General features: G+C 33.5%; 1 protein-coding gene across 3 annotated transcripts in view; it reads right to left on the reverse strand.

Annotated features, from left to right (window-relative positions):
• PCDH15 (protocadherin related 15) overlaps positions 1–17,913 on the reverse strand; it is an 822,425-nt gene that overhangs the window by 710,515 nt on the left and 93,997 nt on the right. For 2 of the 3 annotated variants that reach the window (XR_013995038.1, XM_081075408.1), the window contains exon 1: positions 8,414–8,552. The exons of the other annotated variant lie outside the window; for it this stretch is intronic. The gene's annotated coding sequence lies outside the window, so the exon portion shown is untranslated. Of the gene's footprint in view, positions 1–8,413; positions 8,553–17,913 lie in introns of those variants that run through there. 3 annotated transcript variants of the gene reach the window in all.

Genomic DNA, 17,913 nt, shown 5'->3' on the forward strand with positions numbered 1-17,913 from the left:
TGGTGGTGGTATTTGTGTGTGCTTTAAACTCAAGCTAAAGGCTCGAGGTGACTTAATAGCTGCAAACATAATTCACAGACAAGGAACTAGCATATATCTAATAAGTGAGGAACCTAATTTTTCCAAAGGAGCAATGATTATAATCACCACCTTATTGAGAGCAATTGATATATTTCTGATATCTTGTCATCTAGAAGATAGTCAACGGACATCTTAGTTTTAGCCTATGTAGAAATGCAACTCTTTAAAAATCCACCACTCCAAAAAAGTCACTTTTTCTTAACTTCATTTTGAAATGCAAATTTGTGATGTTAAGATGTACATTGATCAAAAGTACTTAGCTTTCCACACACTCAGCTCAGTATTGGAATTAAAGGAAATATTAAATCACAAGAACAAAGAAGCAGCAAAAGAAAATGTGTGATTTCAACAAATTTGTTGAAGTTTGAAAGTGGAAGACCAGTAACTTATTCAGCTAATTACAGAAAATTATATAGCAAATGACAAAATCAGGGAGACAGTAAAAACGTAAAACAGCCTATCAACTGCACATCATGAGAAGCTTAGCAAATGGAATTACATAGCATGATAAGCAGGTGAGGGTAGTGATGTTAGTTGAGATACCTTAAACAAGGATATTGGTTTAATTATCATGATCTCTTCCCAAGTGCTGAAAAATCTTCCCCTAAACCTTCTTCTGCCTGATAGCTTAGATACTAGAGTGTTTTCTCTAGTATCTAGTATAAGACACTGTCACAGAGTCCCCAGACTTTGGGTCATCAAATATAAGGCTACCTCTTTGCCTGAATTCATCACAGTGAAGCACGCCCATGACAAGCCCTGCACATAAACAGAGGACTGCCAAAGAGTGTTTCAGTACTTTGCCATTAGTAACATAGATACCTATATATTCATAAAAAATAATTTCCCATTTCTGTAGTAAGGTCAAGTAGGAAGATAATTTTCCATCACCAAATCGTTCCCCTACCAAGATAGTTGTGATAATTAATTTTATGTGTCAACTTGACTGGACCATGGAGCGCCCAGATATTTAGTCAAAAGTTACTCTGAGCATATCTTTGAGGGTGTTTCTAGATGAGATTAACATTTGAATTTATAGACTGAGTAAAATATTAATAGATTGATTTCCCAAATTTGAAAGACTTTCATCCAATTCATTAAAGGCCTGGATAGAACAACAACAACAAAAAAAAATGTGTAAGGGCTTTCTCTGCTGATGGGGTTATGGTTTATTCCTGCCTTTGGACTCAGACTGGAAATGAAACTTCCACCATCACATCTCCTGGGTCTACAGCTTGCCAACTGTAGATCTTAGGAATCTCAGCCTCCATCACTGCATGAGCTAATTCTGTATAATAAATTCTGTATAAATAATTCTGTATAATAAATATCTTTATATATATATATATATATATATATATATATATATATATACATATATATATATATCATATATTTTAACCATATATATATATATATATATATATATATATATATATATATATATATATATTTTAACCATCCCATCTACTGCTTTGATTAAAATACAAATGATCTCTAATAAGTTGCATATATATGTGTCTGTGTGTGTCTGGCTGTGAGTGTATGAAAAAGTGAGGAGAAAAAGTAATCTACATCAAATGACAACTGTTTACTAAATATATATTATTCCCCATAAATACTAGACATTTTTTTTTGCTTTAGCATGTTCTCATTCACACAATATGTTCCAGTGAAGTTATCATCATTTGAAAAAAAATATTTCCAACTATAATAATGTGAAGCCTTATTATGTGAAGCCCTGTTGAATTTTATTCTATTCTTAACATTAATATATGAATACAAAGTAAGAATTCATCCAAAGAATTCATGCTAAGAATTCTATCCAAAGCTCAATATATCCTGAGTGAAATTTTCTCAATAAATTTTGTAAAGGTGTCTAAAATATTTGCTGTCATTTGCTGTAAAATATATTAGCACACCAAAGTAGCCATAGCTAATGTTCAAAACCAGAGCATTCTATTCCATGTTTATAACATCAGATAGAAAGGTTGTTTAACAGACTGTCAACACCTATTAGATGAAGAGACTCATGCAGAGATAGTCAAAAATAAAATTAACTAGGGAGGGGGAGTCTGTTCTACATCATCCACCTTGCAGAAGTTAAGTGGATGACATATTTAAAAGTACAGTGAATAGTTCCTGGCAAACAATAGATGTTCAATATTTATTCTTCTTTCATTAATTTACCAAACAAATTTAGCAAGATGTCAAAGGAAGCAGAGAAAAAGTATTCAAATTAAACTCTTGCATACATTCTTAGACTGCTTTCATCTAAATATAGCCATATATGAGAGACATTTTTAATGAAGAGAGCTCAGTATTCCAAAATTCAAGAATTAAGAAAAAGTTCAAATTAAAAAAAAACAACATAAAAATTAATATTGAAATATTGAACACTTCAATTATGTTTTGGCAAACTGTTTTATTTTCTCATAATCTATCTCATGGATAGGAGTAACTTTATTGCATTCATAATGCAATTTTCACTTGTACACCATACACATTCTTTTTTATGCCACTTTATGCCATCTCTGCTTGCAATTCAGAAAAGCAAGCACATGTTTATCTCACTTTTACAAAATCCTCTTCTCACTTCTCAGTTTTATGCCTTTTTCTAACTTAATGGTCTACTTCTCTTTGTCCCTAATCCATCTTCACTCTTATTCCAAACATTCACTCTTTCCAAATCCCAACCACCTCTCTCTTCCACAAACAGTCCCTGTATTAACTAAATAAATATGTTAAAATGACCAAAGGTCACCACCAAGACAAGACAAAAAACGTTCTTTGTCATAGGTCTTATTTTAATTGTTCCTAAGAAAGAAGGATGGATAGCCGAAAGACCACGTCTCTAGCCATTCTGCCAATCAATACTACCATCCTCTGGAAAGCAGACAGAGGAAACTATTCTATTGCAGTGTTTCATAATAAAACACCTAAACATCATTTCAGTTTTTCCTTACTCTACAGGAACTAATATTCAAAACAAATATGCATTCACTGATTAAATATTTATTGAGTACTCCATAAATCCTGGACACTGAGCAAGTTAGTGGAACTACTAAAATATGCTCTTCAAAGCCCCAAATGAAATACACTCTTTCATATTTAATTCATAGAACATGACTGTTAGGTAGAAAATGATATCCGAGTTTTAATAATACTATCTGAAACAACGATAGTTTATCAATGTTAAATTATTTATTTATATTCTATGTAGAATAAGGGGTGAGGCGAGCGAGAATTTGACTTAAGCTCTGACTCCAAAACCTCCACAAAGGAATTGCACCTGAATGATGATGATTATGATGATGATGATGATGATGATGATGATGATACGATGATGACAGATAGCAGTCTCCATTTACTGAGACAGTTCTTGGTTCCAGGTCCTGTGCTAAGGTGTTTTATACATGTGAATCAATCCTTTGATAATTAACTCTTTACAGACAGAAACTAGGACTGAGAGGTTAGATAACAAGCTCATCACTAGTTAAGAACTGGAGCAGAATTAAAGCTAAATACCATATGTTCTCCTCCTATCTTCCCATTCTCTCTCTCTCTGTCTCTCTCAGTCTCTCTCTGTCTCTCTGTCTTTCTCTCTCTCTGTCTCTCTCTCTCTCTCTCTCTCTCATTTTTCCATCTCTCCATCTCTGGATCACACAAGCTATTTTCTCTTTCAACCTGTTTCTCTCTTTCTATGTCTGATTTGTCATCTGTCTTAATCACTCTTTTTGTCTCTGTCTTCAGTCTGCTGTCTTTATTCCCTGTTCCCTATGTTTTTTTCCCCTTTAAAAACAAACAAACAAGCAAATAAGCAAACAACAGTATTTGTCTTTTTGCCTACTTTTTTCTGTCCACCTCTCTGTTCATTTAATTTTTTTTTCTTCAGCGCTCCTTTTCTGTCTCTCTCTATACCTCTCTCTGTCTTATTTTTTCACTGTGTATCTCAGTCTCTTTATGCCCTGATTTTTGTTTTTTGTTTTTTTTGTATGTTTTTTGCTTATCTTTTACTCTGTGTCCTTAATTTTTTTATATTTCTTTCTATGAGCCTCTCTGTTTCTCATATGACATTCTCTGAGTCTCTCTTTGAGTGTAGCTCCGTTAGTATCTCTCTCTGACTTCTTTGTGTCTCAGTCTCTCAGACAGTGTCTTAAGGTTCTAAAGCAATAACAACTGTTCATCCAGTTTTAATGAACCTTCTCTGGATTCCAGTGGTGTCCTGCAAAGTTGAAGAAATCTGTCCCTTAAATGATAAAGCAAAAAGAAAAGTCACTGTCCTTGGACAAACAATTTGCATTTCCATAAAGATTCAGTGATGCAGAATCAGAAAAGGCTCATTCTGACACCTCCATGAAAACAACAGGGAGAGCATTCATTAGCTTAGCTCCCATTTGAATGATGCACTTCATGGCACACACCGCTGTCGTCCTCCACTCAGGAAACAGTGTTTAATTCTGCCTGAAACCCGCCCTTTCTCTAGACATTAGAATGAATGACTTTTCAAAATAATAGGAACTACACATCTGCCATTGCCTGAGAATGCTTGCACTCTAAAAGCCATAAAACAGTTACACCTCCTGTCAATTTCTTATCCATCAAGGGGCACAGTAAACAAGCTTTGATATTTTTTCCCCCATTTACCAGGATGATGGAATGAAATGCCTGATATTCTTTAGTTTCTTGAAGTAATGACTGCTTTTGCCTCTTACATTTATACCTTCAATAACCATGATTTGGTATTTAAGGTTGAGTGCAACCTTTAAACACCTTGTGAGATAAAAGGAAATTTGTCCATCATAGTGCTCAGGTATAAACTTTTACTCTTTAGACTGGAAATTATCTTGTTGCTGTTATTATTTGCACACACACACAGACACACACACACACGGACATCTTGATAAGTAATTGCTAGAAAATTATATTGATTAATTGTACTTTAGCTTATTCAACAATTCACAGGCTTTTTATTCTTCTTGTTGGCATATCCTTACAAAAATTCTGATAGGCTGAGTTTTATAGATGTGGACACTGAGACAAAAATGTTTAGGGAATATGCGGAAGTTTCCAAGGAAAATAATTGTTGTCTTTGTACCAGAATCTGAAGTTTCTATGCTCCGTCCTTCAATGAATAAAGTGTGTGTGTGTGTGTGTGTGTGTGTGTGTGTGTATCTTGCTCATTAGCGTGTGACTTATTTATAGGCTGACACCAAGTCACACCCATCTTCACAGTCCTGTAAATCTGGCACTTTGGTTCATACATTACAGGTGGTAATTTTGCTTCAAGGCCACACTATTCCTACTCACACTCTAAATTACCTCCTTACCCCCCATCATTCATATGTGCAAGGAAGTAATGGTTGTATTTGGAATTTTTGTATATATTCTCTGGTTCTGTCACTATTTTAATCAAAATGGTTCCAGTATTCAGTTTAAAAGGAAGTTACAAATAAATTCATTTTCTGAGTGCTTGAACCTTTGAAATTTGTAGACTCTACCAAGAGAACATAATCTTGCCATAAATTACTCACAGTAGCTCTTTTTTTCACTTGAAATTGACTATGAACACTAATTAATTCCCATAGTTCTTCCTGGAACCCAGTGATATTTGAGCATAAAACTAATATATTAAGTCCCATAGGTCATCATTAGTTTTGAAACTATAGTCTGCTATATTATGTATTAATAACAGAAATCCCATTACAAAAGAAGACATATCTATATCCAAACAAAGTTTTACTTGAGAGTAACAAAAAACATTTTAAAAAGTCACCCCTGTTTAGTAAAACTATTTTTAAATATTATATTTGCATATAGCCTTCCACATGTGTGCATGTGAGAGATCCAAAATAACAAAATAGTTCAAGGACACCAGCGTTGTCGATAGTAAGAGAAGTCTTAAAAAAAAAAAAAAATATGGAAAAAGAAAAAAAAAAGTGATGTTACCAAACATACTCTTAACATAGAGTCCCAAGCAAAAGCAAACTTTTAGACAATAAAAGTTGATTTAAAAGCAATTTCTTTATCAAGATTATTATTTCTGCAAACTTGAATTTATTCATAGGTTAGAATCCTCAGGACAACTTAAAACTATATATGCTGCCCATTTTAATGCTACAGTAAAATATGAATACAGAGGGTTTCTGTGCGAGGAAAAAGTAGAGATAACAGCTAGTTTATGAGAGAAGTTTCGTATTACTTTACACCATATAAACAGAAACAAAAGTTCTTATTGTCTGAAACTATACCTGCACATTAACAGTAAGGGGGGAGCATTCCCATCCACCCTTAAACAGCATCCACATTGAGAAGATGATGATGATGATGATGATGATGATGATGATGATGATGATTTGGTTTTACTTTTACTGTTATTGTAAAGGCTCATTATTTATGCAGGAGGAAAAAGCCCTCATGATCAAGTGATTACAGAAAGGTATGATTAATTGTTCAACATACAGTTGTTTGACACACATTTTGTGTTCAAAGAAAAATAGTTATTTTCTTTGACAAGAAAATAGAAATTACCTTTCACATTTAGCTTAAAACTTAGCTTGTGTATCACAATACTGGAGAATTTTTGCAAATGGCTTCAGTTTATGTCTCCCTGCCTGCCTTTCACATTGGACGATAAAAAGACAAAATGAAAAATTTAAATGTGGGAAGACTAAGAAAGTTTGTAATGGACATTTAACTTGAACTCTAAGTTTTTTCCTTCTTAGAATTACTAGCATTTTTTAGAACTATTTTTTTTTTTATAGTTCAGATACCTACTAAGCTCATTTAATAATATCATTAATGGATATGTCATTTTTTAAAAAAATCTCTTAGAAAATGGAAAGGTTAATTTAAACCTCTTTAAAAAGAATACTCAAGATTTTACCCCATAATATTCCAAACAAGTAGCTAACAGCAAGATAGCAGATACTCTGATCTATTCAGGTCCATTAATGGTTAATGTTTAGGGGTCATTTTTGAGGTAAAGTGAGAAGATTCACATTCCCTGCTCAGTCCATCTTTGCAACAGCTGAGAGGTGAGGCTTCCCACCTCAGTGTAACTGGTTGTACATTAAAATGCCCTTTTATTTCATAGGGGAATGAGTCCACAGTCAAGGAGATCAAGTTGCTGAAATTTGAAGACTCACATGTACAGATAAATGCAGACTCACACTTAACCACAACAGCAACAACAAAAAAAGGTAAAGAAACTTATAGAAGAGCCAAGTTGTAGTGAAAAATAAGTTCACATGAACATATCCAAAAATTGTCAAACATACTGTGAAAACTATAGAAAGCATTCGCTGCTTAAATTATAGCTCCTTTACAATTATTTGCTTCTCTGAGGTGAAGCAACACAATAACTCTAACCCTTAAGTATTTGGTTACTACATTTGACAATTAGCTCTATTTGTGAAAGGAAATGAGTACGGACTCGGAGTTAACCTTACATGAGGCGGTCATATTATACTCTCGTTAACAATGGCTGTTTGCATACATGCTACAACTCCACCAAATCGATGACCATCTGTGCAGATGAGAGATACACGTTAGAGTACTAGAAGACCAGGCTTGGAACTCAGGGTCCTCCTTCCCTATAGCTACCGAAGTATATATTTAAAGTAAAGGTCACACCACAAAGTGGGAAAGCTCTTAGTATTATGTAGTATTAATTTTGTATTATAGGGATAAAGTCCACTCTAATTTGAATTCTTAATATACTGGGGTACTTTTGTAAAGTAGCAAGTATTCTAATATACTAAAACACCTGTAGTGAAAACATCAGGATCTTCTATATTATAACAAAATACAAAATACAATGTAGTCAGTTGCCAGGCAGAGTTAACCACCTTAACTTACCCACTAACTATAACCTCCAGCAAATACTACACACAAAACAAAACATTGCATACACATATTTGCACGCACAAAACCCAAACATAGCATGCCAATATTTATGCCCCTTTTTCTATCTTTTGTCAGAGAGACAGTAGCAAAAAAAGTGTTCGAAAGTCAACATTTTTTTTAAATTGACAAATCACCCAGAGTTATAATTCAAAAGTGTATGTCTTTCTAAATATTATATTCATGTGTCAACAAAATTACAATACCACATAGTAATCAGGAAAACTGAGAGGATAAGGAGTTGGGTTCATTCATCCAGAAGGCAATTACTTGTACATTGTTACTACTCTAATCTTTGAACAAGCATGACAGAAAGTGATATCATGAGAGACCCATTGTACTGAAACAAAGTCTTAACTTTCTCTGTACTTCACTGCTGCCTTAAATTGGGAAGATTAAGAAAAGGAAGGGTCGGGGGAGAACTTACTTGCCGATTTAAAGTTTCATCATTAGCCCATGTAAGATTGTGCAGCAAGTTTTCTTGCCAAGGCTGTCTCCTGCACATCCCTTTCAAAACAACCAGTGCTCATAATCTAGGTCCAAGAAGATCCGTTCACACGTTACAATTCTTGATTCTGTGAGGCATTATTATCCAGTCTTGCATCATCAAGAAAATGTTATAGAGGAAAAAAAAATCATCTCAACATATTAACCCAGAAGGCATGCATCTTTCTCCCCGTGCTGAGATGTATGTCAACTGCCTTAGTTATCACAAGCAACTAAGTCTAAGCTGCTAGCAGGAATCCGTCTGCCCTCTATCTGTCGCTATTAGCGCAGCATGTGGATTCACTGGCACTGAAGCCACAGCAATTAGCTGCCCTGCTTCTCACAGCACATACAGGGTAGAGCTGAGTGTGCTAAACCACAGTGACCAGTGAGCTCTTTGCACCAATTAGCTGTAGGTGCTACGGCCCAAAAGACAAATTGATGCCCCATGATCATTGGTGATGGCTGCTTTACTGGTACCGTGTCCTGTCATCCTGTCTGGTGATTCTCTGTTCTCTTTTGTGTGGTTGTTTTTACTTTTTTATATCATCTGGACTAAGAAGTTTATCAGCTTACATTCAGTGACAATATTATTGACAACCAGAACAATTTCTTAAGCTCCTTGCCTCTCTCTCTCTCTCTCTCTCTCTCTCTCTCTCTCTCTCTCTCTCTTTCTCTCCCTCTCTCTCTCCTCCCCCCAAATTTACTGTTATATCAAGCTTTCTATACCCCCACATCTTTTGGGCATAAGGAAACTTCACACATTTTATAAGAACTAAAAATAGACTTTTGGGAGTTTTATAGGCACATATGACATATAAGGGTGTTACGGGGAAACATACTAAAAGGAAAGTTACAGCGTATTTTTTAAAATATGGTGATATATGAGACCTTCACAACAAAGTTCTGAAAATGGACATGTAAACTGTTCAAAAAAGGCATTCTGATGTCTAAACCAGGTATCCGTTTCTTAAGGAATCTACCATACCCAAAATTTATTCAAGTCCATACCAAATTTTGCCCACAAATTCCTCTGAGCCTCTGAGAAGAAAGAATCTTAAAAAAAAGAAAAAAAAAATGAAAGCAATTTCAGAGTGTATTATAGTGCTTGTGACAAAGCAAATACCCTGAGGTCGGTTAGAAATGACAGTGTGAAGAATACACAGACAAAATCCGATGGCACAAGTTTTTTTGTTGTTTTTTTCATGGACAAGGTGGAATATGTATCATTATGATACGCTTACCCCTTCAAGAAAAAAAAAATATATATATATATGTGTGTGTGTGTGTGTGTGTGTGTGTGTCAAAGAATGTCTCTAGAGTGTCACCAATATTTATACACATACATTCACAGAAAGTAACATCTCACTTAATACAAAAATCACCTATCTTGCAAGTTCAGTTTTTGAGAGGAAAGGGGAAAATTCTGCAGAATGTGGAAATAACCTGAGGTCAGCCAAATGTGTCATAAATGTCAGGTAGTAAAATGTATGTTAGTTAATCACAGATAAATCACAGGTGAAGCCCTGGAGCACTTCGGCAGACCGTGGTTGTTCTTATTTTATATCTGACTCAAAGAAACTGAATAATTTGCTACCTTCAAAGCACAGATTGGGGGACAGTGTTAAGGACTTCTAAGAGACAGACACATTTTACAGTTGTGAGAATTGATGTCTTAAAATTTTAAAAACTGATGTTTTAATGAAGATGACTTTAACAATAAATGATTAAACAAAGTTGTGTACAATTTGTTTGGGAAGACTTTTTCACTTCATTGTAACATCACATATGTGGAACAACCCACACACTGATATTGTTGGTTAAATAAAGCAGCTGGTATTCCAAAGATTGTTCCAGTAACAATACAAATTATCAAATGTAGTTTTTATTAATGACAAAGTCAATCTCATTCCTGGTGATGTTCAATTATAACTTTTATGACACATTAGAAAGATAGATAGAATACAAAAAATCTTATCTCTTCCTTACCCCTTCTGATGAACTAAATCATTATTAATTGAATTCTATGGATGACAATAGCTGATTTTTTAAAATATATCACCACGTTTAGATTTTGGGGAAAATATATTTAATGAGAAACAAAAAAAATACGTAATTACATGATGAATATAGGTATATTTTAGGGAACCAATTTTAAAACATAATAAACAAAAAGGTCACTGAAAAACCTACTACCCTGAGATAATTTCTATTAAAAATAAAGTGTATAATTCTCTAGACTTCTGTAAATATCTGTCTCTCTGTGTGGCTCTCCCTTTCTCTCTCATACGTACATTTTAAAGCCAAATTAAATCCCATTGTAACTATTACATTTTACCCATTTTTCTTTTAAAATATATCAGTGACATTTATTTTGTCAATAAATCCAGATTTAAATATAATTATTAATGATGTTTCATTATATTTGCATAAATATAATTTATATAAAATACTTATGTTTTGACTTTTAGGTGATTTCTAATTCGATAATATTTATAGAAATATATTTTAGTCTATTTTGATTGTAATTTGCATAACTTCTAGGATGGAAAATATTGGTCTAAGGGAGCTAGTCATTCATTACTATCAAGTGAACTCTTAGAGATTTTTGAGTATATCTTAGTATCCCTAATAATTTAAGTTTTATGAGGCCAGGGTTTGTTTAATTTATCTTTGTGTGCCTTACTGCCTCTAGCTAAGAGTCTCACATATAAAGCACATATTTAATTAATTGATTTATTCTGTTGACAAAGTACATATCTAAATCTCCAATACTGCACCTGCCTAATGTGCCCTTGAAATAAATTATTTTAAATGCTATAAAATACTCCTTCCAAAGTAAAGAATGAACCTCTATTTTTCTTGACAATATTTGAAAGTGCTGGGGCTCATGGTGGATAGAGAATGTAGGAGGTCGATTTTAAAGGACCAGAAACAACAATCTGGGTAAAAAGACCAGACAGAGCTCTCAAATTAGAGACCAAGAAAGTCTGAAATTTAAGAATGAATGAGAGAGATATACGTGGAAATAAGAATCGGTATTAGGATTAAGGACTTTTAACTACTAGAAGAATTCAAAAAAAGAGAGAGAAAACAAAGAAATAAAATATATCTACTACAGATAAATATATCCTCATAGTTTAACTGTGATTTAGGATTAACTTTCGGATTGGGATACAAATGGAATTATGGGACTTATTCACAAGGGGGGATTCCAGCAAAGTGGATGAGTGGTACCACGCTGTGTTAAGAACACACATAAGATAACCCAGAAGCTGTTAAGACTTAGGAATTTAACTTGGAATTGGTTTCTGCCTCTGCCTCTTCTAGCTAGCTAGTAACCTGGAAAATAACCTGACTTACTTAAGTCTCAGTCAAGCTTCTCATTTATACTGAGCAAAATATCACAGAAAATTGAAAAAGCTGTTTGATTATGTTACTAAAGAGCTTGCTATTCTCTAAGCTCATTATGCTTATTCACGCTTCTGTGACTATGTCTATAATTTGGGAGACATATCAGCATCATGTGCAAGAGTGTTGGGGCCAGCATGCAAGTGCCTGAGATCTAATGGTTTCATGACCTTGAACTGATTCCTTAACCTCTCTGAGACTCTGATTTTTAATCTGGATATTAACATAGTAATAACACCTACACCATGAGCTTATTAAGATACTTATATTTGATATACTTTGCAAATACTTGTAACAGTAAATGGAATATAACATTTATTTTGGAAATTTAAGGTATTACTATTAGCGTTTTTAACAAAAATCTTGGTATGATTAAGCTATAGGTAGACATTGAGAGAGCAAACATATTTTAAAATGTTCCAGATAAAGCAAACCTTTGTAATGCCACGCATTAAACTTTAGTTTTTTTGTTTGTTTGTTTTTTTTTATCAGAGAGTCACTATTGATATTCAGGCAAGGATATCCTATGACAAGTTATGTGTTCTAAGTTTTTATTTGCCTAAGGGTTATAGAATGATTGTTAAAATGGAGATTCCTGGGTGACTCTGAACCAAAAGACCTGGAGTAGGCCTAGGAGTATACACCTGAAGCTAAGCCTAGGTCCTTTCACTGTTGCATGAGACCCCCAGTCACAGCTCCAGCTCATGCGTTTCCCAGTACTCTCACACAATGCTATTGTTAAGCACTTGTGTTTTGGAGCTGACCATGGTAATTGGAAACTCCATTCTGAAATTTACCAGCCAGTTGACCTTCACCAAGCTGCTTCATTTCTAAGCTTCAATTTCCTCATAAGTAAAATGCTGACAGAATTAGTATTTTAAGATTAAATAGAATGTGCATATAAGGTATTGTTTTGTAGGCTGTCTGCCATACATAGTTTGTATTAAAGCATTTAAGAAGTGCTAAATAAATGTTAATTATATAGTGATGACTATCTTTCATGAGAATGGGAAAGAGAGGAGCTTTAAAAATTAAAGGGACTTGCATTTGAATACTGCTTAAGTAACTTCCTGAGCTCCCATTTATCACCTTTAACCAAGGTCATGGGTAAAGGTACCTGGGGAGGAGTCAGTTGGAGCTGAAGTCCAGTGTGCTCCGGAGATGAGCCCTTGTGTTCTGGCTTGGGCTATGTCTGTGCAGAGGTGGAGACACCTTTTCCTTCCCACAAAGGCAATGTTGTGCCATCTATAGTCCACATTTACTCAAAGATGCCTTTATCTAAATTGTATGACGCATAAATCAGCTAGATATCCTGCCTAGAATAGCATGGTCTGTCATATGAAGTAAGGCAGATAAACTGCATAGCACAAAGTCTGACAAGAAGGACAGGTTCTTTAAAACATAACAATCACACATACTTGATATTAGGATTCGTGTCCTTTATTAGAGGAGAAATTGAATATATTAGCTGCTTCAGAAAGATTTTAAATATTGAATCTATCTTTATATTTTCAAACATTTAAACATAGAAGATTAAGATTTCATTCATTTTACAAAATGAAAATGTGTCATCTATGCAGTTAAAAATGAATCATTAAATATAAAGTCAATCAACAATGGAGAAGTGGATAGATACGTAAATTATATTATGTAACTTTAAGGATAGCTGTGTAGCCTTTAAAATATTAATCATGAAATCTATAAAATAGAGCAAAATAAAATAAAATAAATTGCCAAATTTTTAAAGTTGAAAAAAATAGCATTCATCCCCTTAAAACTATATTCCAGCATATACACATAGTGCCAATATCATGGTGAATATAAAATCAGTGATTATTATTGCAGAAAGACCATGGTAAATTTTTGACCATTGTCTCTTTTAATGGATTTTTACTTCTTACATTCCTTTAAAGCACCTGTTATTCTGATTTCTCATTTCCTTCCATAGATAAACATTTGAATATGTTAATTCATGTAATTTTGTTTGTTTGCATAATATGGATATTTTGGGTGTTATTGTAAAATAAAACAAAATTGTATTTGTATCCTGTGAGAATGTTTCACAAACGGGAATTTTATACATTTTACAGAGAAATGAAATAGAAACACATAATGTTCTAGCTGTATGCCAAGAATCAGCTACATCTTTCATACAGCTGTGAAGATTACCATAAACTTTTGTATTCATGCCAGTTCATCTGTGCACTGGTACTTAATGAACAATAAAAAGCAAATAGCTGGTCAAAGAGAGAAATTTTATTTTCTGTATTTAATTTTTTTGGAATCTTGACTGTTTTAACAGTACATTTATATTGTAGCTACAAACAGTAGGTTTATACTATATTATAATGCAAAGCTACCTCTCTTGTTGAGAAAAGACTTAAAATGCTGCTTACACCATTCACTGTATCTGGAAAATGTATACGCTAATTATATAAAATAATTTTTATAGGCCTTAGAGACCAGTCTGCTGTTAGGAAGCAATTCAGAGTATCTGATTAAAGTTAAACAAACTGATACTAAATCATATATCATTGAGAAAATAAGATATAAGAGGATTTTATCCATCCATCCAGAATGAGGAGTGAGTCCTTGAGTCAACAGGAACTTCAAAGTAAAGAGGAGTAGAGAAGGCTTCCCCCCACACACATTAATTATTTAGGGAACAAAAGGTTCTGCAGTATTATCAAAATGCCTTTGCTCATTACAAATAGTGTCTCACCAAGTTGCCTGGGATCAAGCCATTCAAATCTTGTTATTGTCAGTGGTCACTTTGAGTTGAGATTCAAAGCTGTTGGGTATAACCTCACAATAAAACCTCAATCAGGAACCTAGAGGCTGTGGAGTCATCTGTATTTGCTCTAATAAATCTTTGTCATGATGTCACATTGTACAACTTTATTTTTGATTTGGACATCCGTTAATTGTCAGGATTTGAGGTAGCTATAGAACATTTTTTTTTTGCCAGCAATATTTATTTGCATATATGTATACATACATATATATTTCTGTTTCTATATATAAATGCACACATAAACGCACACAAGCCTATTTAATAAGTGACGATTAAATTATTTTGGTAATTTAAAGCTTTCATCATTAGACTTTAGGTGATAGGGGGGAAAAGATTTACAAATAACCTCCATCACTGCTACACTGGGGACTTATGAAGAAATCCTCAGCATAATATTTTGCTGACTTTAAAGTGGTCTCCATTACTATAATTCTAAAATTATAATTTTACACACCTTTTATTGTCCTTGAGGAGTCCCAAAAATTTATGATACTTTCTATAGCAGACCCAACATTAGATGCATTTATATAAATATTTTTTTAGATGAAATAAGACAATTCACTAAATTATACCATAACTGAGACTAAAAGTAATTGACTTTTTTATTTATACCAGTTTCTTTTTGACTCAACAGTATGTTAGCATATTTCAAACAGCAGAATTTGTCAAGACAAACATGTTCCCCAAATTTATAAACAAATTTATTCGTTTTTTCTGTCCTTTTCTTCCTCTTGCTTCTTCTCCAAAAGCAGTCATAGACAAGTGTGATGACAGAAAACCACCATCCTTTCAAAGCAAAGAGCCCATCTACCAGGTTTTCACAAACAAAACCCCACAGATAGAGGAAACGCAGAGTCTGAGTTACTTCCAAGCAGTTTGCTTCTTACCATGGCAAAGCACATTGAAATTAGCTAATAAGAGTGGAAGGGATGGAGGCATTCTGTTCACTTGGACTGTATGAAACAAGTCTACAACCCAGGGAGTCTCTTCTTTTAGCTTTGTCTGCCACCTATAAGGGCCACACAAGCACATAGATCTTAAGGGATTATGAACAGGGGATTTATTTCTTGGCAATTATTCAGATCTCTCCAAAATATGTATTCTTCCTTCAAATTCATAATCTGCTGGAGTGAAGGAATTTATAATTGCTTTATAGCTTCATTTAAAAGAGCTCCATAATTCCCATAGCAACAGATTACCATGTCACATATTTTTGGAACAAGGAAAAGTTTCACTCCAGATACATGTGATATTTCAGAATAATTCTGCAGTTAATGGAAACATGTAAAAATATAGAACCAGGGATACCTTCCAAGATACATATAACTTTAACTATACTCATGTTCATTTTTATGTTGCTTCAGCTCTAAAGCGAAATAGAGTGATAGCAAAACAAACAGATTGCATCTATATATGCTGACAGCCTGAGAAACAATATTTTTTTTTCTAAAATAGACGATAAAAACTCATGTAAATATGGCCATAGTACGTGAGTAAAGGGTACAGTGGGGAATACTCTGCATATTGTTAAAGTATCAATATTATGTGTAAGTTATTTAACCACAGAGTCTCTTACTCCAGTATGTTTTACAAGCTGTTAAATTCTAGAATTGTCAGAAATTGCTGAAATATTAATCAAGCTCTTATCAACAATTACTGTTGGTAATATCTTTCTATATTTAGTTATAACTTTATAGGCAAAAATACATAAAGAATATATAAAATTCAGTATATTAATATCACTAATTCTTTATGCAATTCTCATGTAATCCTGAGAAAATCAATGAATATTAGTTCCTGGGACATACACAAGAAATATCATGGCAAACAATGAAAATATGTAAGTGCTGCAGTACTTAGCATTGCTATGTTAAATGCCAGCATAGCCAATAAGAAATTATAAGCTGAGCAAACATATTTTAATAAAACTATAGTGATAATCCAGTTTCCTATATAGAAATATGATTATTACACTATAAATATATAGTATTATCATTTCATTTCAAAACTCTCAATCTTCTTTATCCAGAGATACTCTTATCTGAAGAAACTGTGCTGTACAAATAATCACTCAATACTGAGTGCTAACAATGTGCCAGGGAAAGTTGTAGGAGTTGGCAACACAGTAGTAAATAAGACGGATATGAACAAAACATGTAATAGAACACATATTCCTCAAAATGAGTCTGGATAATAGAAAGAGGAAAAGCAAAGAAGGGAGTATGATGGACGAGGAATTGCATGACATTGTCAGTTTGCTGACGCCAGAATTTTGTCTTCAAATAGAACAAGTTGGAATAGTTTTTTAATCAGCTACTTCTGTGGTTAGAATGTGTTAACTCTAACCATTAGTGGTTTTAAGAGTTTGAATATAGTTTGGGGAAAATAATTGATATTTGGAGCAGATATCTCCCTCAGTTTCAATCTGATCAAACATTTAATATACTTTGTATTGAAAAGTAATATATACTGAATATTTTTCTCAATGTTTGCTTTTAAATAGTCCCAAAATATTCTCCCCAAAAATGAGCACTCAGGAAACTCTGGGCAACTTTCAAAAATCAATGAGCACTCCCTGACTTCAATTTAAACTACAAAATAAAAATAATCAAAACAGCATGGTATTGGCAGAAAAACAGACACACAGACCAATAGAGTAGAATTGAGAACCCAGAAATAAACCCACACATATATAGGCAAATACTTTTCTACAAAGGAGTGAAAAACATACAATGGAGAAAAGACCAATTCTTCAATGCATGGTGCTGGGAGAACTGGAAAGCCACATGCAAAAGAATGAATCTAGACTGCCATCACGATATACACAAATTAACTCAAATTGGATCAAAAACTTAAACATAAGATCTGAAACAATAAACTGCATAGAAGAAAGCATAGGTACTAAACTTATGAACCTTCAATTCAGAGAATATCTTATGAATTTGACCTCAAAAACAAGGGAAGTAAAAGCAAAAAAAAATTATGAATGGGACTATATCAAAGCAAAAACTTTCTACACAGCAAAAGACACCAACAACAACACAAAGAGGTAATCAACTGAATGGGAGAAGATATTTGCAAGCAATACTTCCAATAAGGGGCTAATGTACAAAATATAATAAGAACTCATACAACTCAACAACAAACAAATTACAACCCAATTAAAAAATGGGCAGAGTACCTCAACAAACACTTCTCCCAAGAAGACATACAAACGACCAACAGATATATGAAAA

Source organism: Rhinolophus hipposideros (genome assembly GCF_964194185.1).
Source record: "Rhinolophus hipposideros genome assembly, chromosome: 15".
NCBI lineage: Eukaryota > Metazoa > Chordata > Mammalia > Chiroptera > Rhinolophidae > Rhinolophus > Rhinolophus hipposideros.